This window comes from Tachypleus tridentatus, chromosome 5 (genome assembly GCF_004210375.1).
Source record: "Tachypleus tridentatus isolate NWPU-2018 chromosome 5, ASM421037v1, whole genome shotgun sequence".
NCBI classification, from domain to species: domain Eukaryota; kingdom Metazoa; phylum Arthropoda; class Merostomata; order Xiphosura; family Limulidae; genus Tachypleus; species Tachypleus tridentatus.
The window spans coordinates 37,091,711-37,117,901 of NC_134829.1; positions in this window are offsets into that span (position 1 = coordinate 37,091,711).

Genomic DNA, 26,191 nt, shown 5'->3' on the forward strand with positions numbered 1-26,191 from the left:
GATGATAAATTCAGCAACCAGTGATAAAAAAAAATACAGAAAACGCACCAACGCTAGGGGTAAAACTCAAAACTAGAATTATGTCAGTGCGTTTTAAAAATAACTGCTCTGAAATCATGTTTAATTTCATATAAAGAGTTTACTTTCAGATAATTCGTTAATATATTAAAATCAAAACCAATATTTGTTGTTGTTTTTTTTACATGGCCTGCATGGTAACATTGTTTTAAAATTTTCACCTCAATTAAATGTTTAATACTAATTATAACACTTGTCGTTTTCGAGGTGTTCAGAAAAGATAATTTCAAACCGCCGTTGTACATGTATTTTTAAGAGAGGATTTTTATTTAAAATATTGTTAAGTAAAAAAAATTAATTCGTATTAATTTTCACAAAATAACTTCAACGAATGAACAGAGATGTTGTTAAATGAAGAGCTTATAGGTTAAAAAATAGTCTTTCTTCGAAAGATACTTTACTGAAATGTTCAACGAATATTTGATTCAATTTTGTTAACACTAATTTACGTTGAATTGTATTTTATATAGTATAAATTGTGTTGTTTACTGGTAGAACTATGAATTATATTACACATAACTCAAGTAACCTCTTGGTCCTTATGTGTTTTATGTAAATCTAGATTGTATGTTTAGTTTATCAGTTAACGAGTTTCGTTAGTGTTACAATAACAATTACTGTTCTAGTAATTTTCGTACTAAGAAAGACAGAACGGTTAAACAACAAAATACAATTGTAAATACGTGTAAAATATCGTATTTATAACGTTATATGTGAAGATATGTGATTTGTAATAAAAAATTAAAGTTACTTTAAAAGTGGCGAAATTTTATGCTTAAGTTTAATTCATGACCGAAGTAGTCATAGTTGGCCATCTAGAACTCCGTTATCTGATAAATGACGCTAAATGCTGAAGCATTTCACGAGCCATGAAAAACTATGTAATAATATGGGCTTTCTATCGCAGAGGCACAGCGGGGGTGACTCACGATGGCGAACTTAGATGGCGCTTTTGTTGGAAGTTGGCTAAGTAAACAATATTCATTATGATGTTCTTCTACAGGTGTTTGGATTTACAAGCATTTAGTTAAGTTTCTTTATAACGTGTCTATTGTTTAAGGCTACAAAGAACTATTTACAACGATGAAATATTTGAGTTTTACTTTTTTCTAATAGCTTTGTGTTGTTTCAATTTCGCGCAAAGCTACACGAGGTCTATCTACGCTAGCTGTCCCAAACATAGTAGTGTAAGGCTAGAGGGAAGACAGCTAGTCATCACCACCCACCACCAACTCTTGTGCTACTCTTTAACCAACGAATAGTGGGATTGACTTTCACCTTATAACGATCTCACGGCTGAAAAGGCGAGCACATTTTTGTATGAGGAAGTATTCGAACTCACAACTCTCAGATTAGGAGTCGAACGCCTTCGCCACGTGGCCATGGCGGGCCATAGTTTAGTAATTGCTTGGTGAGTTACTTCTGATCTGGTCGCACGGATCTGACGATTTCGTTACAGTCTTTACCCTACCGTTTGAGTTCTGCTTAATGTGTTTAGTTTTGTTCTTATTTCAAATAGGAAAAGGTCATTTTATCATATTTGAGACACTGCGAATTACTTGGAGAAATAATGCGCATGTCACCGCGTTGTAATGTCTCTAGATTAGAGACAGAATCTTTGTACGTAAAACGTACATTGCCTCGAGGTTACCCGGGTACAATACAAGTCTCGCAAGTTTATTTTTCTTGCTTTTTCTTCTATCAAAACTTAACACTTCAATTCGTTCGTGAGGCTTTGAAATGGATACGACCTTTACAAAACGAAGATTGTAAGATCAGTTAGTATGGAATGAGAGGGCCAGTTAAGCCCAAAGATTAGCGTGATAGACTGAACCTGAAGTTTTGAGGTCCATTTCTTTTTCTGTCAAAAAAAAAAAAGAAATCGAGCATTGCTATTTGGGACCACTGATGTATTATAAAAATGATGATTAACTCCTACTTTCAAATCTGATAAAAATAGCTCAAGCGTTGGTTGGTGGGTCGTGTTGATTAGCTTACTTAACCACCCCCTTTTAGCCTGTCCGTCAAAAATTACAATAGCTAATGTATTTATTTAAATCTATCAAATATCTTCAGCCTGTCAGTTAACGAAGTCCTCTGGTAATAGTGTAAACAATTCTTGTCCTAGTGGATGTCGCATTGAGTAAGACAGAATACTAAACTAACAAAGTACATTTTTAAGTCACAGTGTTTTATTTAGCTTAAGTGCACAATATCGTATCTAGAAAGTACGACACAAGTGTAAATTTAACAATAAATAAATTTGTTACTAAGCAAATATCTGCACTGTGGGCCATCCACGCTGCCCACCACGAGTATGGAGACTCGAATTGGAGATTTGTAAGGCGTAAGGCGTGCGACTCGTAATCCGAGGGCCGTGGGTTCGCGCCCGCGTCGCGCTAAACATGCTCGCTCTCCCAGCCGTGGGGGCGTTATAATGTGACGGTCAATCCCACTATTCGTTGGTAAAAGAGTAGCCCAAGAGTTGGCGGTGGGTGGTGATGACTAGCTGCCTTCCCTCTAGTCTTACACTGCTAAATTAGGGACGGCTAGCACAGATAGCCCTCGAGTAGCTTTGTGCGAAATTCCAAAAACAAACAAACTTGTGAGCCGTGAGACTTGCCGCTGAGGATCGATTGGTACAAATAAATAGATAAACATCTATTTTAGAAATCAATAGTAATTTAAAGTTAAAAATACCTAGACTTAAACATTTAACATTATTTTGAAAACATGTTTTAATAGTTGCATTACTTTTAAACCATTCGATTTAATACTTTTGGGTATTTGTGTTTTTTTATATTTACAAAGTTGTCAAGGCCATATAGTAATGTTCTTACTTTTGAACTACTTAATAGAGAAAAGATAGGAGATCAGTACCTTTATGGTCCGGTATGATCAGGTGGTTAAAGCACTCGACTCGTAATTTGAGAGCCGCGGGTTCGAATCCCCGTCCGTCACACCAAACATGTTCGTCCTTTTAGCAGTGTGGACGTTATAACATGGCGATCAATCCCACTATTAGTTGATAAAAAAGAGTTGACGGTGGGTGGTGGTGACTAGTTGCCTTCTCTCTAGTCTTACACTGCTAAATTAGGGATCGCTAGCGCAGATAGCCCTTCTGTAGCTTTGCGCGAAATTTAAAACAAACCAAACCAGCACCTCCATAAAATTCACCATCACGTTTAGAGACAACCAAATTTTAACGCACCTTTAGTCTAGTGTGTGTGTGTGTGTTTTCTTAGAGCAAAGCCACATCAGGCTATCTGCTGAGCCAACCGAGGGGAATCGAACCCCTGATTTTAGCGTTGTATATCCATAGACATATCGCTGTACTGGCGGGGGGCGACCTTTAGTCTTAAGAAGGGGAATATTTTGCGGTATGGCACGAATTCTAACTTTTTTATTACCCTACAAGGATGAATTACAGCTGTAAAAATACTTTAAGAAGAGATTTATGCTCTCATAGGATTTATATCATTTGGTGAATTATATGTCGAAGAAAGATTTAGTATTAAAACTAATCCTATCGCGACATTTCTTTCTGAAATATCTGCTTCATCACGTCATTTTCTTAAGTGCCTATAGATACTCGATTCTCTTAAATAATTTCCGTAATTTATATTCTTTATGATCTTATGTATATCCCTGACGTCAGACCTAAATGACTGTCAATTTCTATGGAGTGTCAGTTGCTCGCCTCGGGCATCAATTGAGTTGCTGCTGTTCTCGTTAACTTGCATCCTATCATCACTCATGTTGTGCGTGGAACCTTAAAGTTCGTATACATGTATTCCAAGTAATTGATGACACAATTGCTGACTATTATCTTAAACCGATCATTTCAAGAGGTCTTTCATTGTTTCGCCGCGAGTCAACTGCATGAGACCTTCAATCTTGAACAATCTCGAAGATACAGCTGTCGTGACGAGGACCATAATTATAATTTTTACATATCTCTTATAAGAAACGATAGAGCTGCCGGGGTAGTCTTTGAACCAAAATTATTCAAAATAGCTATGAATTCTGCTAACACATAAATACGTCGTTCAAATGAACCCCTGTTAAATACCACTGCATATTTCTTATAATAAATATTGTAAACATAGGTAAAAATAATACATAAAGTTACAACCACTGGAATCCCTCACAAGCTCTTAGTTAAAGAAAAATATTACCTTAAGCATGAACAAGCCTTCCAGTGACACGGCGTTATGTCTGCAGTCTTATAAATGTAGGAACCGGGTTTTGATCCCTGTGGGTGGAAGGGCACAGATAGTGTCTATTGTGTATCTTGTCGCTTACCTATAAACCAAAACATAAACAATTTTATTGCCTACCCAAGGATTAAAGATTAGGGTTCTCCGGTGGGGCAACGGTAAATGTATGAACTTATAACACTAAAATTCTAGGTTTGATTCCACGCGGTGGATGCAGTAGATAACCCAATGCAGCTTTGATCTAATATAAATAAACAAATATGTTAAAGATTAAGACAACTAAAAAAAACAACATAAGTCGAATAATGTAACGTTTTTAACTTAATTTTGCCCCCCATTGGCTCAGCGGTATGTCTGCGGACTTACAACGCTAAAATCCGAGTTTCGATACTCGTGGTGGGCAGAGCACAAATAGTCCAGTGTGTAGCTTTGTGCTTAATTCAAAACAACAACTTAAATTTAAAAAGGGATATTAGATTTTTTTAATATACGTAAGTAGCACCCAAATATTCATTTTTGAAGATTCGTGACAAAATTACTGTTGAAAAAAACAAAAGCAAAGATTTGCTTGTACTGTTGAAATTATGAACATTTATGTTAAATATAAATTAATTATTAATTATCAAGAAGTGAATTTATAACAATATTTAACCCTTTCTTAACAGGAGAACAAACTAAGAAAAGTCTCACGAAAACATTGTAGGAGAATTTTCTTGGTTAGTCAGCGTTCATAACGGTAAATTTTGTGAGATGTAAGTTTTGGAGAAAAAATAATTTTTTGTAGGTCTAATCATAGTTTAAAATTGCAAGAATAGGTCATAAGTCAACTTAAAGTATGTTGTTACTTATATAATGTAGAGACTATTTAAAAAAAAGAAAATAAAGTGAAATAATGGGAAGAGAACCTGTTATTACGTTTATTAATAAGAATAGAACGGGCTGAGCGTGACCTAATTGCTAGCGTGTCTGAAGGTCCAAGGTTCGAGCCGTTGTATATTGCTGGATACACTCTGCTCTTTCGGCTGTAGAGGATTCTTATTCTGGCAACTAGTGTCTTTATTTGATGACAAGTAGCCGTATAATCGGTGGGTTCTGTCAACTAATTCTATATTAAAGATGGTTATGCCTCGACTTTACTTACGGGGACCTGACCTGGAGTGAAGATACCAAGGATACAAGGACATACTATTTCTACATATATGTTTCATTGCACAGTAACTGAGATATAGTGGCGAATAAAATATCCCAAGTAAAATAAATACTTTCTTTCCGATCAAATCCATATTTCAATAACACTGAATGAAAATATAAACTGGAATTTAATATGGGAAGATCATACACTCGTCAGGCTCTCTACCAAATATTTATTATGTTTTGGATATCACAGTTATCGGGTTTCTAATGTATGACAGTCAAATCTCCCTGTTCGACCAGACAAGAGTAGCTCACGAGCTGGTTACTTGTAGTATTGGCTAACTGCCTTTTCTTCTGTCTATCAGTTTTACGTCTATGTATAGGTAATTCTTGGGTATATTTACGGGAAATTCTGAAACAAGCAAGTGTAAGTATTTTCTGCTTTTTGTTTGTTTGTTTGTTTTTTATAGCAAAGCCACATCATTTAGACCTATGGACGTTTGCTGTACTTAGTTCCACACTCACTGTATTTCACACTGAACATTATTTAGACCTATGGACGTTTGCTATACTTAGTTCCACACTCACTGTATTTCACACTGAACATTATTTAGACCTATGGATGTTTGCTGTACTTAGTTCCACACTCACTGTATTTCACATTGAACATTATTTAGACCTATGGACGTTTGCTGTACTTAGTTCCACACTCACTGTATTTCACATTGAACATTATTTAGACCTGTGGACGTTTGCTGTACTTAGTTCCACACTCACTGTATTTCACACTGAAAAAAGTAAGGGATAAAAGCATTACAGCATCAAATTTGCGTGATCCCCAAATGGCCGTCTATGTGCTGATGTGCACGTGGATAGCCACGTGAGCGCGTGCACTCTTTCGCGTTGTACATCTGGAGTTTACAGCGAGGTCACAAACACCACATTATCTCTCCTTGATATCAGAAATTGGCCGAATATTCAAAGTGAGGTTACAGAGCACGAAGGAAACTGTGAATCAAAGTGACAGATGTTAAAGCTTACCAGCAACTATAGTGGCCAGCTGTGAATATATCATACACTAATTCAAAATCTACCTTCCTTTCTCTTTTTCCATTTCCGTATAACATTTCCTCTTTACATGCTATCACGTTGTATGTCATAATACAACCACGACTCTGATCCATTTTTTTTTACTTACAAAATATATGATTTTTTTCCGGCTCTGTTTTTTTCCCTTTATTGTAATCTCAATTGTCTTTCTACCTTATTTTCATTTACGATCACTTTCTAGTAATTATTTGTTTTTCTCACTGACATTTACAATGCTTTTTATTTCTTATCCTAGGAATATCCTTTAATAACATTTAATATTTTTCGATCCTGCTTCAAATCATTCTTTCAAGTCACAATTGTATTTGGGATTTCGCAAACTGATTTTGTTTGCTTTATTCAAATGTTTCAACGTATTTTGTACACAACAAGTTACGATCATTTTTTTTCAACTCACACGATTTTGATGTGGTTTTTTTTCAACTCACACGATTTTGATGTGGTTTTTTTCAACTCACACGATTTTGATGTGGTTTTCGACCCTTTCCACAAAATCTTATTCTGAAATAGCGATACGTCTACAACGCTAAAATTCGGGAATCGATTATCTAAAATGGCTTTGCTCTAAAATAAGCCAAACAAACTTTTGCCACTTTTCTATCTCATTAATATTCCCAACTTTTGCAATAATGTTTATAATCAGGGGTTCGATTCCCCTCGGTGGACTCAGCAGATAACCCGATGTTACACATAATAACGTCGACTTTAAAAACTATTTTTACTTCAAAAGCTCTTTTACCTTTTAGAGAAAACTCGATACGTTGGTTGGATAGGGAGATTGAACTGTTTTTGAAAATTGTGAAGGCTTACATTTGAAAACAATAGTTCGATGCAACACAGATTCGTACGAAGATATCTAGCTCCCCCACACACACATGTAGTTTAGCACTGCAAAAGTTACTCAACCAAAATTAAGATACTAAAATCTGTAACAAATTTTGATCCAAACAACCTCTTTCTTTAAAAATGCTCAGTATGTTGTATATTACTCTATTATGAGCCTTCTAGTCTGAGCTTATTAAACAAACAAACATAACAAACTTTTGATAAGGATTATCGGATTACACGGTTCAGTCTACAAAAGTAAACAGCCACCTTTCTGTAAAGTATTATTAATTCTAAATTGTCAATTTAGGCCTAGCATGACAGGGTGGTTAGGGCGCTCTACTCGTAATCTGAGAATCATAGGTTCGAATCCACGTCACACCAAACATGCTCGCCCTTTCAGCCTTGGGGGAGTTGTAATGTGCGGTCAGTCCTACTTTTCGTTAGTAAAAGAGTAGCCTACGAGTTGGTGGTGGATGGTGATGATTATCTGCCTTCACTCTTTACTACTAAATTAGGGACAGATAACCCTCGCGTAGCTTTGCGTGAAATTCAAAACAAATACAAAAATTTCTGTTCTTCGATTTAATTATTTATATTAAGTGTTGACGTCATTTTATTCTAAAAGAGCTCAATAAAACGTTTAAATGTATTTCAGTTCTCTTGCCCCTCCGTCGCACAGAAGTATATATGCGAACTCATACCTCTAGAAACCGGGTTTTAGTACTCGTGGTAGGTAGACCACAAATAGCTCTTTATGTAGCTTTGTGCTTAATAATGAACATCAGTTCCATGTTCCCGCTTTTATGTTTGTCGCTTCATTTAAGTCCCCTAGTGGTTTAAATGTTTGAAAACTTATAATGCCAAACATCTGGTTTTGATACCCGTATGGGAAACAGCAAATATAGCTCATTGTGTAGCTTTGTGTTAACTTAAACCAAACAAACTCTTGTTTTACTTTTTATTAGCCTTAACTTTAACCAAACAAACTTCTAATTTAGTTTTTATTATCCTTAACTTCAACTAAACAAACTCTTAATTTAGTTTTTATTAACCTTAACTTCAACCAAACAAACTCTTCTTAATTTAGTTTCATTAGCCTTAACTTCAACCAAACAAACTCTTCTTAATTTAGTTTTTATTAGCCTTAACTTCTACCAAACGAACTCTTCTTAATTTAGTTTTATTAGTCTTAACTTCTACCAAACAAACTTCTTAATTTAGTTTTTATTAGTCTTAACTTCTACCAAACGAACTCTTCTTAATTTAGTTTTATTAGTCTTAACTTCAACCAAACAAACTCTTCTTAATTTAGTTTTTATTAGCCTTATCTTCTACCAAACAAACTTCTTAATTTAGTTTTTATTAGTCTTAACTTCTACCAAACGAACTCTTCTTAATTTAGTTTTTATTAGTCTTAACTTCTACCAAACAAACTCTTCTTAATTTAGTTTTTATTAGTCTTAACTTCTACCAAACAAACTCTTCTTAATTTAGTTTTTATTAGTCTTAACTTCTACCAAACGAACTCTTCTTAACTTAGTTTTATTAGTCTTAACTTCAACCAAACAAACTTAATATAGTTTTTATTAGCCAGCTTCTTTATCAGTTTATGCGTTCTTTGTTTTGTAATTTTGTTTGCAAGTTACACTTTTCTTTCTTTTTAGTTTCTTTAAAATATGTTAGTATTTTGTACTGCAAACTTAACTCCAAGTTATCAAGATATTTTGTTTGATATAATTATTTATTTAAAGATTTTTAGAGAGGTCAATAAACTCTGTGAATGTCTTTATGTTCTTTCCTTCTCTTTCGCACATGTCCCTCTATTTAGTTTTTATTTATTAGTTACTTTGTCAATTTCTACGTTTTTATTCTGTAATTTTTACGGTTTGCACCCTTTTTTCATTCTCATTCATTTAAAACGTGTTTCTTTTTTCACAGAATTCTGTTTTTATATTCAGTTTCTTCCTCATTGCAAATCTCTTTTTTTTAATTTATTCATGCGTGTGTTTAGATTCAAAAAAGAAAAAAAAAAAGGCAAACGACACTTTTTGAAGACTAGGCAGACCACGTGATGGTAACGACGACATTCATTTTGTTTCTGCATTTAAAGTAATTAGGTCTATGAGGTTCCCTGTTACGAGTATTATAATCGAGTTTAGCTGCACGTTTATGTAGAGATTACTCAAAGTACCAATCAAGGAGTTTTCTCAGGGGACCGCGCTGTGGGTCAAATCAAGCAATAATATAGTAAATGTATACTAACCATACTTTATAAGCGAAGCGGAACAAGAAAGGCGGTGAATTTTGTCATCAGCCTTTATCAGACTGACGCTGTAGTGTTACTCCTAATGGCGACTTTGTCAATATTTGATAAGCGTGCTTTCCAATACTAATATTGTTACCAACATGAGACTTTTTACTAAAACTGTTACCACCACACCACTGACTTTTCACTGATGCTGCTGTTTTGCGGTTTTATCCGCATATTTCGAGCCCTCTTTTTAATGTTTGTTCAAACACTCAATCATTCAAATATTAAGACTTACGATAACTATAAAAGGTATAAAATAGGCTAAACACAAAACATTATCCAGCCATTTGATGTTAATTCTGGAGCTAGCTTGCTTCGATCAGAAAACTGTCACAGTATTCATTCATTGTTTTAAGCAATTAACGTCTAGGTTATACCGAGGTGCATATTAACGTCTAGGTTATATCTAGGTGCATATTAACGTCTAGGTTATATCTAGGTGCATATTAACATCTAGGTTATATCTAGGTGCATATTAACGTCTAGGTTATATCGAGGTGCATATTAGGCACCAAGAAAAGCAAATCTCGAAATATTTTAAGGTTATTCTGTGCTTATATCAATACCATGGTAATTGTTCATGCCTCATGATACAGGCTTTTTTTTCTTACTTTTGAGGGACTCGGTTAACATGTTACTTTTTAAATCATACAATTTTTCACTTTTTGAGAAACTCGTTTAACATGTTACTTTTTAAATCATACATCTTTCTTTCACTTTTTGAGGGACTCGGTTAACATGTTACTTTTTAAATCATACATCTTTCTTTCACTTTTTGAAGGACTCGGTTAACATGTTACTTTTTAAATCATACATCTTTCTTTCACTTTTTGAAGGACTCGGTTAACATGTTACTTTTTAAATCATACATCTTTCTTTCATTTTTTGAGGGACTCGGTTAACATGTTACTTTTTAAATCATACATCTTTCTTTCACTTTTTGAGGGACTCGGTTAACATGTTACTTTTTAAATCATACACCTTTCTTTCACTCTTTAGGACGGAATATTTGATTAGTAGTAAGTAACACAAGAAGAAAATACAACCTTTATTCATTTAAAAATAAACATTTCTATATGACGACAATTTCGATTTTATTTTATCACTTTTCAAACTGAAATATTCAGTTAATGTAATATAACGCATACATTAAATTAATGGATTTTATCTTTCGTTTTAAAAAGAAATCTTTTCATTCAAAATAACTTATTCCTCTTGTTTATATATATGTAGAAAAAAATAATGTTTTTACCTGTTAGATGTATTTGTAAAAGTTATCCAAGTTTATAAAACTTATCAACTGACAATAGAACATGTGCACGATATGGATTTTGGTCTCAATATTTCACAATTAGCCTGACGTTAGCAGTGAACGATGAAATTCCTCCAAAAATAACACTTTATATATATATATATATATATGTATGTGTGTGTTTATACTCCCGCACGAGGCGTTTGGTGGCATTATTTCCAAAGAAAGCTGCGTGATTAATATGGTCATTATAATCTAGTGTTTCCTAACAGGATAAAACAATGGAACAAGTTAATTTGAGTTCTCATGTTATAAATGCGTAGGCTCGTTTCACAACAACTTTTTAAACAGAAGACTTGACTAAGAGGCTCCAAGAAGTGTCGTCTGTTTCGAGAATAATTTTGTAAGTGATAAAAAAAACACAATAAAATTTGTACATCATTCGCAAATCAAGTAAAATATTGGTATGTTTAGAACGTTTTTATAAAAAACAACAACAGAATTCTGATATGGTACGGTGCTCCGACTGACGGGTTTCAAGCCCTGTTGGTGTGGTTTATACTTTATCTAAGAACTGTAATAAGTCACTAAAATATAGTGTTGCTGGTGTATTTCCTTTTACACAATACACTGGGGCCCTGGCGGTCAGTGCGTTGAACAAAGCTACCGTCTCTTCCTATGACAGATGAGATGAACTTTGATACGCGTTTCTTAGGCGTTGCTCATTCATCATTGTCAAAACACTTTCGCGAAATATGTATTGCTTTTCTTGCGTGTATACGTAAAAAAGTGCAGATAAAGAAGTGTTCTAAAGAGAGGAAAAGGATGCGCGCGCACATACACACTATATACAAATTAAAACCTTAATACTTCCATATTCTAACAATTTTTTTATTATGTTTAATACATATATCATACTGTGCAAGCGTGTCACTGTTTATTAGTAAATTTTCAACTATTCAACATTCAAACCTTTTCGAACTTCTTTCCCCTATTTTGAGCATGGCCTGATCTGAATCCTCGTCACCGAACATGCTCATCCTATATCGTTACTGACCAGGTCAGCCACCCGGGTGTAAAAATTCATGGCTTAATAAGTTATTGGACGATTTCAAACTATTTGAGATTAAGGTCTTAAAAAGAACTATTTCAAGGCTTATTTATTGTACTTTCGTTCATGCGTTGGAATTTAATTTAATATCGGGGGTAGGTTATAGATTGAAAAGTCCGAGGTTGGAGACCACATAATGCTGCTGAATCTACTTCACACTTTCAGCTATGGAAAAGTTATAAAAGTGACAGTAAATCTCGAAAATCAGCTAAAGGTTGCCGTACAGGTGGGATTTACTGAGTAGAAGTCCTTCTTCTAAAAACCAGTTAAAAATTAGGAATAGTTGTGCCTTAACATTGATGTTTCTAATTTAACTGGTTAATAAATATTGATGCTTAGGGTGTCACATAGGTTGAGATTACTGGTCTAGTTATTACTATATTTTTATTAATCCGTATTTAAACATATATATTATAGACGAAGCAGTCTATTCCAAGTTAATGTGTTGCACAATTTAGTGTCTGTTTCTGAGTTTATCAAAATAGACACTTCAGTATCTTGAAGTAAAAATCACAAGCTGATTTGGTTTTCAAGCTCAACAAATTTGATTCAACTAATACTTATCAAATGATACTAAGCTTTATACTGATTCAAGATCACCTCTAATTAAGCTACATTAAGTATAACACTAATACGACGGGTTTATAAACATCAACTAACATTTCAAAATGTAGTTCTGATACATACCATTCTGCCGCGACTTAATATCAGCTGTGGTTTTTACATTAGTAGCTGGTTGACGTAATTAAAATCGTTTTAATATAAGTACCTTCAGATACTGCGTCTTCTGTGTTTGATTCGTGCGCTTTATAATATACTTTACAATGTAACCTTGAGATTCATCATAAGCCTCAGGTTATAGCAGGAATCGCATTGTTAGTAATTGTCGAAGAAATCCCTGTTAATAAGAATAATAATAATAATAGAGAGATTGAAAACAAGACCAACAATTTAGATTTTTTTTTCTTCTGAAGTACAAATCGTAGGTCTAAGGAAGACTTAGGTTACTGCAAGCTATGTCATTTCGAACTTATCTGTAAACACACTTCTTAATATAAAGACCACCTCAAACTTTCATGCAACGTATATTTTTATGAAGTGTTATCACGTCAGTGTAGCCGTGTTTAGACTGGTGAAGTTTTGACAGCTGTTCGTTACCAACTTTGAAAACCTCTCAACCCTGTCACTGAGTTTGTTACAAGAATTCTTCCAGACAACACTTAAGTAAAGCCAATCAATGGTCGAGAGAAATATGTACTCGTCGAACATAGTTCAGCGGAGTTCAACATATTCTAGATTCCTTTTCTACTTTGATGAAACTGTCATAGCATATTTTGACTAAAATTGTAGATTGTGTTGTTTATGAATGTAAACGTACGTTTCTGTATATAATTTTATACAATATTTGTATGGTATTTATAAGGCATTATGTTGTTATCTAAAGAACAAAATTTTCGAAAAACAACAACAACTTGCATTTGAACAAATTTAATATACAGTGATTACATACAGTAAACTCACACAAGGAAATATACAGACTTGCATGTATGTATATAAATATATAATATAATAAAATACAATGTGCATTGTCCTTAAACAAGAAGGTTTGGTTTGTTTTGAATTTCGCACAAAGCTACACAAGGGCTGTCTGCACTAGCCGTCCCTAATTTTGCAGTACAAGACTAGATGAAAGGCAGCTAATTATCACCACTCACCGCCAACTCTTGGGCCACTCTTTTACAAACGAGTATTGAGATTGATCGTCACATCATAACGTCCCCATGGCTGAAAGGGCGAGCATATTTGGTGTGACGGGGATTCGAACCCGCGATCCTCGGATTACGAGTCGAGTGTCTTAACTCTTGGTCATACTGGGCCTAAACAAGAAGGAATCCTCTTAAGCCGTGACACTTGAAATTCCTTTAGGTAGGATCAGAGTAAATTAATCTAGTAAACCTTGGGTCAAGTAATCAGTCGAAAGGGTTTGACCTCATGAGTCCAAAACTGTAATTAAACCTCAAATCGCTCAAGAGATAATGGAGTTATAAGTTAAGTTTGTGCTTGAAAAAAACACACACACCCACAAAACTCAGAACCATTCTATGAGTTGCTGCATCGTGAATAAGAATATATTTTTACTGGTTTCATAATTTACTTGTTACAGGGTGAATTACTGAATTAAACTAAAATATGAATAAACAGGGTGGCCTAAAAAGTGTACCTGTCCTTAAGGTTATGGAACTTCCGTTTATCGATTCTAAAAGCTTTATTTTTATATTCAGACAATACTGAAAGATGTCAAAAATAAACTCCAAACCTTTGACGTATTAAAGCAACATATCACAGAAATATACCATCAAATCAGAGTTAACAGTTGTGTAATAGCATGTCAGGCACTCTGTCGTAGACTTTATTTGTTTGAATGCTGATGGATCCCAGTTTGAGCATCGTAAATGACGCAACAGTGGATGTACAGTTAATTTGTTGTATGAAATATTAATAAAGATGTTTGATGACTAAAAGGTTTATTTAGTGTAGTCACATTAGTATTTCAATGTGAGCACATGTTTTTGGGTTAACCTGTATATATTAAGGTTTATCTAACACTAAAAATTGATGAAAATCTGGGTAAAACAAATATTGAAACCAACAAATATTTTTATGTTAAGTACGAAAAGTAACGAGACCTTTATTCTCCAGTCCTTTCCTTTAGTTTTGTGTTAAAAAAGAAGAGAGAGAGACTATGTTATGGAAAGTATCTGATAAACTTGTTCAGAGCTTTCTCAAGTGGAATGTACTTTGTACTTATGTCATAAAGAGCGCTACAAGAGGTTTAGTGTTTCAGGAATTATGCATTTATTATTTATAATATGCTAACGCGGATCTAATATAATTTGAAAATACTAGTTTGTTGGTACAAAGTTAAGATACAAGAATATATACACCGAATGCTCCTGTTCTAGTTTTCGTTTTATGAATAAAATGACAACTTTGACTCTTGGCTGGCAACTCCACATATTCAGTAGATTCACCCTGTGAAAAGCTAGCTAGTTTTGAATTTTGACTGGAAATTCCACATATTCAGTAAATTCACCCTGTAAAAGCTAGCTAGTTTTGAATTTTGACTGGAAATTCCACATATTCAGTAGATTCACCCTAAAAGCTAGTAGTTTTGACTTTTCGCTAGCAACTTTCTGTATTTCCCCGCGTATTCGGAAGAATCTCGTTGTACGTTATTGAAAAGAAACGTTCTCCAGCCAGGTTGAACGTGATTGAGTGACCTTCCAAGTTGTAAGCTCCCACACCTTCTGCCAATCAAAATGACACCTACTGGTTGGATCCCTGGCCGTTGGCCGCGTTCCGCTACAGGTGATTAACCACTCGTTGAGAGAATCATGGAACAGTAATTCTTTTACAACCATTTGGAAGTTTGTAATTTTTTATGAATGATAATTAATTATTAGAATAGGTTTGTGTGTGTGTGGCAATTATATACTCTACCTGTGACACGATTGGTAAACACTGAAACACTTCGTTTCATGGTCTGGTGGTTAGTGCGCTCTGCATGCAACCTGCCAGTTTGAATCATCGTTACAACAAACATACTCATTCTTCTAGCCGTGGGAGTGTTATAATGTGGTGGTAAATCCCTCTATTCGTTGGTAAAAGAACATCCCAAGATTCAGCTATTGCAGATAGCCAAAGTTTAGCTTTGCGCAAAATTCAAACCAAACCGATATGTTAAATCTAGAAAGTCATGTTACAATAGCACATTTTTACTTTTTCTGTTGAACAGCTCGTTTCTTTATATAAACGTACATTGGTTTCAGATGATAGTTGAAATTCATGAGATACTGTATTATTGTATTCAAATTAAGCTTAGGGTGCGCTTGTGTAGTTAATATTCGAATTCAGGTTGACGACACTGCAGCAGTTTTTTAATCAGATACTCAGAACTTGTACTTACTGTATAACCTGAGAATTGTTTTTTGGACTGTCTTTAAGAAAATTTAAAAATCGGCATTCAGATACATGCGAAAAGCTCGAAGAACATGCGGGCTGAATGAACATAATTTTATGATTAGGTCTCATTGTCCTGAATCTTTGTTTGTTTTTGAATTTCTCGCAAAGCTACACGAGGATTATCTGCGCTAGCCGTCCCTAATTTAACAATGTAATACTAGAGGGATGGCAGCTAGTCATTACCACTCACCATCAACTCTTGGGTTACTTTTTTACCAACGATAATTATAACGCCCCCACGGCTGAAATGGCGAGTATGTTTGGTGTGACGGGGATTTGAACCCACGACTCTCAAATTACGAGTCGAACACCTTAACCACCTGGCTATGCCAGGACCCTGAAACTTTCACCACTGAACTAGTACACTTTTTTGACTACGTGTAACTGGCTTCAAACTTTTACCACTGAATTAATACACTTTTGTAACTACGTTCTTCTCTAGACTAGAGGGAAGACAGTTAGTCAGCACTATCTAGAGCCGACAAATAGTGGAATTGACCGTCGCCTTATAACGCTCCTACGGCTGAAAGGATGAGCATATTCAGTGGTAGGACTCAAACCTGTGACTCACAGCTTGCGAGATGAGTGCCCTTATCACCACATCGATAAATAAGAAAACTGCATAAACAAAAATAAAAAATGCAAAAATATTATAGATATATCGTTCTTACGTATCAGTAACTAGTGAATAATTTGTACATGGACTTACACAGATGTCATTTATCAAATGTTATAACTTTTGCATACTTTGGATATTTAGACCCTAACTCACTTAGAAATGTTCACAATTAGAGTATCAAATTGGTAAACATTTTGCACAAACTAGATTCATATTGATATGAATGTGAAAATTGAAGACGTGAGACATATACGTATATACTGAGTTGCAATGCTGTGCTTTCTTACCAAAATAGTTTCACATTATTTATTTCAGCGATTAAGCGGAAAATGAAAGACTCTAGCTTGAATATCGATACAAAATAACCACGAATGATCGAGTGCCTTACCTAAGTCAAAGTTTGTTCTCTAATTTTTATTTTGCTATTGTTACCGGACAAGTATAGAGTTTCACTGGGGGTAATTACAGGCTTAAAGACACAAAGGCGTCGACACCCCAAAATTTATGAGCTGTAATTGCATATTTCAAAAAAAGCAAACGTTTAGGAACTGAGCTAATTTTCTCTGTCTTCTATAATCATCTCGAGGTGGGATCTACGATGACTTAAAGTGATTTGACTAGCTCCAATCTTGTCGAAGTACCAGAACTTAATGATAGGAAAACGGTCAGAAACCACCAACAGTGATCTGAAAATGATCGAAATACTAATGACGTATGATTAGTTCTGTCTATGCTATATAAACGAGAATACAACAATACTTTGGTTGGCCATTTTATTAGCCCTGCGTACCTTTTCATGCTTTGGCTTGACCTACACTGAAAATACAAATTAGGTCGGTTACATGACGTGTCAGGTGTTTCTTGCAGTACAGTAAATGATCGCGACAAACATTTAGAGTCACTCTATCAGGTATAGGTAAAGGAAAAGGTACTACAGCGTTCGAAAGGGGCATATATAGTAGCTGCTCAAGACAGTTTAAAAGATAGACTGCTCCAAGTTATACGTCATTGGAATTTATCAGCAATGGAAAAAGTTCAGTAAAACTTCTGCTGCGAGGAAAACTTATGGTGGCAAACAAGAGGAAACGTACGTTTAAATACGATGGATTTCAATGTCTTTAAACAACTGACTGACATTCAGTGCAACGCAATCTACACCGATCTGAAAAACGTTGTAAAAATGAACTTTTGCAATAGTAAACCATTTCATAAGCCAGTGGACTTAGTTATCAACGATAAAAAAAAACTCCTTAAATATAGTAAAGAGCAAAAACATTAGACTAATTAAAGCTGGTGGAAAGTCGTGTGCTACAATGAATTTTTATTTTTTTGTATAGAGGGGAGAAGACAGACTTGGAAAAAGTAAACTAATAGCTCACTACTTCTGTTGGTTCCAAATGGTCAGGCCTCTATTTAGAGGAATGGTTTGAGAAAGACCTGGCTTACACTGGCCTCCTTCGTCCCCTTAGAAGGCAGAATGAATACTACAGCTGACCTTTGCATCACTTCTGATGACGTATGTCCAGTGATGTTTCTTTCATGTATAGGCTTCGAAGACAATAGTGTTTCCATCCACTGTGTTCACATTGTACCTGCACAGTTAGAGACTTGGAATTTCTCCCATGATTACCATAAACTCCGAACCTCAATTGAATTGAGCATCCGTGGGATGGACTTGAAAGATTGTGAGATAGCAAGTTCTGTTATTGTTTTTTATGAATAAGCTGAGTTTATTTTTCATTTCTTATTTTATTCTATCATGTGATGTTTGTTTTTTAATTTCGCGCAAAGCTACACCAGGTGGTTAAGTATTGCGGGTTCGAATCCCCGTCACGCTAAACATTCTCGCCCTTTCAGCCGTGGGGGTGTTATAATGTGACGGTCAATCCAACTATTCGTTGGTAAAAGAGTAGCCAAGAGTTGGTGGCGGGTGGTGATGGCTAGCTGCCTTCCCTCTAGTCTTACACTGCTAAATTAGGGACGGCGAGAGTAAATAGTTCTTGTGTAGCTTCGCAAAACTAAAACAAAAAAAAAAAAAAATCATGGTTATTGATTATTTATTTATATTAGTGTGAAGTCCTAGCCAAGCACTTGTTTATTAACTGTATTCCAGTAAATGTTTATTTTATTGCGAATAAATTATTTTTGTTGTTGAAACCTGATTGCTCATTTTCCACTGTTAAAAATTCACTCGCATTTACGATTTTTTGTCCACCTTTTTATATCCGTAGCGCATACTATTAACGTTTTAATCACCCCTTCCTCACATGGCTACAGTGTAAACTTCTGGACTTATTACGCTAAAATCAGGTTAATTATCTACGATGGGTATAGCTCAGATAGCCCAGTGTGTACTATTGCGTTTAAAAGTCATCGTACGTCAGTACTTCTCTTCAGTAAGTCAAATGTAAGTTTGGAAGGTTCGAGATAAAATCCAGAGATTGATTCCTCGCGATGTTCTGAGCTTAAATGAAACAGTAAGTAACAATGAAACGCAATGAAAACAAACTGAAAAATACTGAGAGAATTCTGAAAAACTGAATGTCAAAAATCAGTTTCATTTCAGACGTTAGATAACACAATGTAACACAATGTTTACTTGTTCCTGGACAGAAAGTGTTATTTCCCAATTGATTATGTCTAAAGTAAATGGAAAAGACCTTTTTTTCTCTTAAAACTTTGCTTTTGTGACCTGGGAACATATAACGAAAACATGATGGGAGAGTATATATTTGGGGGCTGATACGTGAAAGTGATTTACATTGCAGTCGCAAATCTCGAGAAAATACTCACTTCTAAACATTTTTGTATAACTTTAGTATAAATACATGTAAATCTTGATTCATATGTTGTTTGATTCAGACCTTATGTAAATGAAAATGTGCAAATTTGCCCGTTTTTACATAGAAAATAGGTTAATTTCTAAATTTCATTATCCAGGTCACAAAAGCAAAGTTTAAAGGAAATAATGGCCATTTTCTGTAATTTTACAACATAAGCAATTAAGATATAACACATGCTATCCATAGTGTTATTTAACAACATTGGAGAAAACCAGCTATGTGCCACCACTATTTTGGCACTAATAAAGACAACAGAATCTCCGTTACAGGTGGCCACCTATCCTTTGTTAACAAAAGGATTTTAATTCGCTCTACCAAGATCGATCAAAATTACCCTTAAATGTTCTGCTGTATCTTTTCGAGTACAGATGATGAAGAAGAAATCCATTATAAGGGGAATATCCAATGAGAGAGTGACAGAGTATATGCGATCATAGCTTCATTATCCATTGCTACGGTGTAATGTATACAGCCGCTAACTAATACGTGTGTAATTTATCCAAGTAGCTTTCCATTTGATTCTAAGTAACAAAAGGCTTATAGTTAGTCGATGACAAAAGCCATACTACTAGAATGGGAATTGTGGAATGTGACAGACTTGCGTGAGAAAGCCCCATTTCTCATTGTACATCAGCTATTGAGAATAAAGTCAGGTCTATTTATAGACACGTGCACGAAAGGTGTTCTGTTACTAACCATTTAATGTACTGCCCAGCGTAAGCAAGATTGGCACTTAAACCTGATCGTCTATTTTTTTTTTTTGTATTTGTTATTGCTTTGAATAACATACAGTTTTGTTAAGACAAGATAAATAATTATGACTGACAAAATTTATAATTAAAAAACAAAGAGTGAAAGCTTTGAGATGGAAAATATGGAACAAAGTAATTTCGTGGCTAGACCCACATTATGTTTAATGTTAGAAACCCAAATATTACATAGTAAAGAAGGGTATATGTGTGTCACTAATAAAAGTTCATTTATTTAGGACCAATTCGTCCCAACTGTAGCCCAATAGTTGGCGTTGGGTGGTGATGACTAGCTGCCTTCTCTCTAGTCTGTCTCCCGCTGGTACAGCGGTAAATCTTTGGACTTACAACGCTGAAATCAGGGTTTTGATTCCCCTCGGCGGACTATTTTACAATCGGGCCCGGCATTGCCAAGCGTGTTATGGCGTTCGACTCGTAATCCGAGGGTTGCGGATTCGAATTCCCATCGCACCAAACATGCTCGCCCTTTCAGCCGTGGTGGCGTTATAATGTTACGGTCAATCCCACTATTCATTGGTAAAAGAGTTGCCCGAGAGTTAGTGGTGGGTGGTGATGACTAGCTGCCCTCCCTCTAGTCTTACACTACTAAATTAGGGACGGTTAGCGCAGATAGCCTTCGAGTGGCTTTGTGTGAAATTCAAAACAAAGAAACAAACAAACAAACAAACGTTCCACATGACAGAATAACTAGTAATAAATACACTTGTCAAAATAATGTTTTTCTCTATTCTAACTACAATAAAGCTACTAGTTAGTGTAAATAACAGCCCTTAGGTAAGCCATGTGATCTGATATGTACATCTGAGTTGTTAAGAAAAGTGAAGACGACAGTGTGCACTCAGTTTATAGTTTAAATACAAACAGATTGTGTGAAGAGACAGATTCGTAATGAAAGATGCCAAGACCACAACAATGTTAATGTTTTTCATAGCAATAGATTAGATACAAGATGATTAAACACTAGTTGTTGCAGAACAGCTAGAAATATCACAAAGTGTGATTAGCTGGATTTAGACTCGCTTTCACACCATTATTATTGCTGTTCAGAAATTCAGACTGAACAAACTATTGTCTACAACATCATAAAATGATAATTGCATAGCAACATAGACTTGAAGCAACTAGTGGGTATCCACTCTCTAACTGATTCATCAGTTCAGGGCAATAGTTGGGGTCTCAGCTCCCTAATGGAATCAACAATTCAGGACAGAAATTGGGGTCTCAGATCCCTAATTAAATCAACAGCTCAGGACAGTAACTGGGCATCAGATTCCTAAATGAATAAAGAGATCAAACCAGAAATTGGGGTCTCAGCTTCTTAACTAAATCAACAATTCAGGGCAGTAGTTGTGGTCTCAGATCCCTAAATGAATCAGCAGTTCAGGGTAGTAGTTGAACGACAAAGAAGCATACATGTAGTCAGGAACTTGTTCTATGAGCCCTTACCAGAGGACAAATGGTAGTCTATGCATCTTATCATCCCCGACTTCAGCATTGTTAAGAAATACTGGATTGCTCACAGATTTATCATGCTTTAACTTGCAACAATACACCAGAGTACCAGGAACCAGAGTTAACTTCAGTTTCGTCTAGGACGAAAAAGATAACTAGATGGTTGTGGTGGAATATTGGTTGGGGCATGGTATCAATAATGGTGGTTACGTTAAGTTTTATGCGTTACAACGTAACTTTATAAGCACCATACGATATGTGGATACAATGTTACAGCTGCTAGTGTTGAAATATGCAGATAACGTTGTTCAAAATGTTCTTTTAAATTATAACACGGACCATCATCGGCTGCACTGTTGAGTAACTTTCTCTAATAAGAGTATATCTGTAAATTGGACTACCTAACATGCTAACTGGACATGAAATTAATTGATTAGTTATGAGATGCCTTAAAAAAAAAAGTTTAGCCTCTTGCGATTACATGCAACTAATGTCGTTAAACAGGAAACAATCCTGAGAAAGAAGTGAATACAAAACTCTGGGGACTTGTTTTAAACTTGCCACCAGATTGATATACGCCTTCTATTAGTGTCACGTGCCCTATGAACAAGAGGTTTAGCGATTATTTATGGATTCTATTATGTGACTTATCATTTCACACTTACTTAGCATTAAGATAAACTCAGGTATGTCATTCACATCGTTTAATATAATAGAAAAACACTGTTTGTCCTTTTATTATTTTTAGCAGTCTCTTGCACTCTTAAACAGTATCAGCAAAAGCCGCAATAAAGCATTGCTTATTTTACCAATCATTTAGACAAGAAACTTTGTACTTGAAGGAAAATATTTACGCTATTTATTCAAGTACAGTATGTTAACTTTGATTAGTAAGTAACTGTTGACGATAGAGATTCAAATCATAGTTCAGACAATAGGAGATATATAGATTTTCCCCAAAGAGTGTAAGTACAGGAAACAATCGCTTTACAATATTTCTGTTAAACTGTTCAAACGATTAGATCGACAGTAAAATGCTTTTACTTTTATCTACTGATATTACTGGCTTTAAGAAACACTCAACTCTTTTTCAGTTATTTGTTTTAGAAACGTCTTATGCCTAACAAGTGAAATATGAACTGTAGCTTTCACACCGTGATTTAACGTTCACGTGTTATGTGTGTCTGTGCCTTAAAGTACTGGGCGTTCATGTAAAATAAATAATTTATTTATTTCTCTGGTACCCGGTGGATTTAATTTGAAGAGAAAAATTCTTACTTCTGTGATAATTATATTAAATATTATATACTACATACTGTAACATTAATTACAAGCATATAAGTGAATTTTAGAAATAATTTAAGAAATTGAACTAAATTATCTTAGTTCAACTCTCGCAGATATGTATTATATATTTTAATGTGTGTTTTTCTTACAGCAAAGCCACATCACGTTATCTGTTGAGCACATCGATTCGTTCACTGTAAAATGACAAAAATCCTAGAAACAGATAAAAGATAATTTCACTGCTTCAACACAAACAAACGTTGAAAATTTAATTTTTAATAGTTGTTTTGTTCATCAGAAGTAATGGAAGGTTATAAGCACACCAACTTGTACGAAACTTGTTAACAAATACACAGCTAACGAAATTAATTAAAAATCTTATTGGGTTGAGGAATAATTCGTGAGCGTTTTTTCAAGTTAAAAAAATATATTCATAAATGAAACGCTTTCGCAAAATATTTCATGTCATTTGGTAGATAATTTATTGCTCTAATAGATGGTGTGTTTGATTTTCATATGTCTTTAATTTTTGCTTTCATTTTCAGCTCATTAAATGGAATGTCAAGTGGACAAAATCAAGCATTTTCAACACCATCTGCTTTTCGCATTTAATTTCTTGCAATTTCGTTTAAAACAATGCATACTATATACCTAGGTATTATATGAAATAAGTATCATAATAAATGTTTTGGGTGTAATGTGTTCATGCATTGAAGTATTGTATAGTCTTGCATGTAATGCTTGAATGAAATTATTTAAAAACGCTCACGAATTATTCCTGAACCTAATATTTTGTCTTAATGTTCTTTCTTATTTCAGTCAATAAGAAAAAAGTTACTGACATTTGCTTTCAACTATTAGTTTACTATAAAGAACATTGAAAATTTACGTTATTTTTATAAAGTGGCTACTTACTACGGTCAAAAGGCAGAACACTCTCTCGGACAACGGAAGGCAAACCACAGATTTTCTGATTCACAATACAGCACCCTATCTATTATGCCACGCCCAGCCCTCAGAACCATCTGTGCTGTTCCCACCGCAAACATTAAGTTCAGAATTCGAAGTATTGTAAGCCCTCAACTTACCACATAGTCACTAGAGGGCGGGATAAAAAGAATTTACTATCAATCATTGTTATAAAATTTACATTTATTTTATACAGCCTTCAAATCTAATGGTTTGTCACCCAAGACTATTGTAGGGGTGTATGTAAGGTTTAAATCTACTCTTTCACATCTTACTTTTCGCCATATATGCTGTAATAATTTGTTGTAAGAAAGAGAAGAGAAACAAAGAAAGTACAGTTTATCATCAGTTGTGTCATTTATACAAACTCGTCTGTAAATTTGCTGTTAATTATTGTTAATTTATCAAGAATTAAACATGCGTGGATGGGCTATATATTTCTTTAGTTTTAGAAAAATAAAAAATATTTTCCATGCCACATTGTGTTAGGTTAAGGATTTGCGTTCAGTGAAGACTTTGTAACATGCTTGTACAAATGCTAGTGAATTTTGAACTCCAATCTAATCACACATGGCCTAGCATGGCCAGGTGGCTAAGGCACTCGACTCGTAATCCGAGGGTCAGGGGTTCGAATCCCCGTTACACCAAACATGCTTGCACTTTCAGCCATTGGGGGCGTTAGAATATGACTGTCAACCCCACTACTCGTTGGGTGGTGATGACTAGCTGCCTTCCCTCTAATCGTACACTGCTAAATTATGGACGGCTAGTGCAGATAGCTCTCGTGTAGCTTTGCGCTAATTTCAAAAACAAACAAACAAACTGATGACGCTTGGAAGGGTCACATTTCCCTCGATAAATGCAAATTAGAAATGTGCAAATCTATTTTCAATAGGTGGCTAGTATTTAATGTAAACGTTAGCGTTTTCAGGCAAATAAAACAACAAAAATACGGATCAGCATGAGTAAAATAGATGGCGTTGCTTCGCCCTAGGCCTTTCCCATTGTCTTTTGTTTGGTACGTAATGAAACCTGTCATCATATAGCTTGCTGGTATGATTTCCTGACAACCCTTATGGAATCCTTCAAATAATATGTTACAGGAATAACAATATTGACCTGTTTCATATGAATTTTTATTTACATACAGTGTTTGTTTGTTTGAACATTAATACACAATGGACTTATCTGTGCACTGCCCACCATGGGTATCGAAACCTGGTTCTAGAGCTGTAAGTCTATAGGCATACAGTGGTGGGCTGTAGATGGTGCTTATCTTGAGTATCTTTATTCTATCTTCCTCCACTAAGTCCATCTTCGACAGAAAACTGTGAACAGATATTACAATGTATTTTTTTTACGAATATCTAGCTTCGATAAACTGATTTTAATTTTTAGAATAGCTTGTTGTTGTTGTTGTTTTTTGTTCTTAAATTGTTGTGGTTCCCAAGAATGAAGTTGTGTTCTATATATCTTAGCTACAAACACGTTCAGAAAGTAAACTGACTTTTGCCAAAATGCAATATTTAGAAAGATAACACTATGTAACAAAATTTTTACTTTTTGTTGTTCTTGGGCAGAAAGTGTTATTTGCCACTTGCTTATGCCTAAAGTAAATAGAAAGGACCTATTTTTCTCTTCAAACTTTGCTTTCGTGACCTGGAAGCGTATAACGAAAACATGATGGGAGATTATATTTCGGGGCTGATATGTGAAAGTGATTTACACTACAGTCGCAAATCACGAAAAACTACTCACTTCTAAACATTTTTGTATAACTTTAGTATAAATACATGTACATCTTGATTCATATGTTGTTTTATTCAGACTTTATGTAAATTAAAATGTGCAAATTTTCCCCTTTTTACATAGAAAATAGGTTAATTTCTAAATTTCATTATCCAGGTCACAAAAGCAAAGTTTGAAGGGAATAATGGCCATTTTCTGTACTTTTACAACGTAAGTAATTAAGAAATGACACATGCTATCCAGGAACAAAATGTGTGTTACATAGTGTAATAAGAGCAACATTGTTTTTGGAAACCAATATTGACGTGTAGCCTTCTAGAAGTGAATTATGTAAACAAATTATAACAATAATTCAAAAATTTTATCTATCAATGTTTTCTGCGCTTTTGTCAAAATATAATTCATATATTTCCAATAATATTCTGAGTCGATGTA